This window comes from Silurus aristotelis, assembly GCF_946808225.1.
Source record: "Silurus aristotelis genome assembly, chromosome: 1".
Lineage (NCBI taxonomy): Eukaryota > Metazoa > Chordata > Actinopteri > Siluriformes > Siluridae > Silurus > Silurus aristotelis.
The window spans coordinates 8275286-8275588 of NC_139574.1; positions in this window are offsets into that span (position 1 = coordinate 8275286).

Here is a 303-nt window from a genome sequence, read left to right on the forward strand (position 1 = left end):
TGTGTTTAGAGTTCCTGGGATACACATTGGGTTTTCTTGAACTGCAGGTTATTGTGTGATGGAAATTCAGCAGCTATACCAACAGCTGCACCTTTTATATTAACAGCTGCACCTTGAATATCAACAGCTGCACCTCTAGTCACAAGTCTGTAAAAGTATTTAAGTTTAAGATGACACCACTGTCATTGGGCTCATCTCTGAAGGGGGATGAGACTGCCTTTAGGTGGGAAATTAACCATCTGGTTGTGCATTTGTTACCTGGGCCTTTATTAGGGACGAACCTGACTTAATCCACATCTTAAT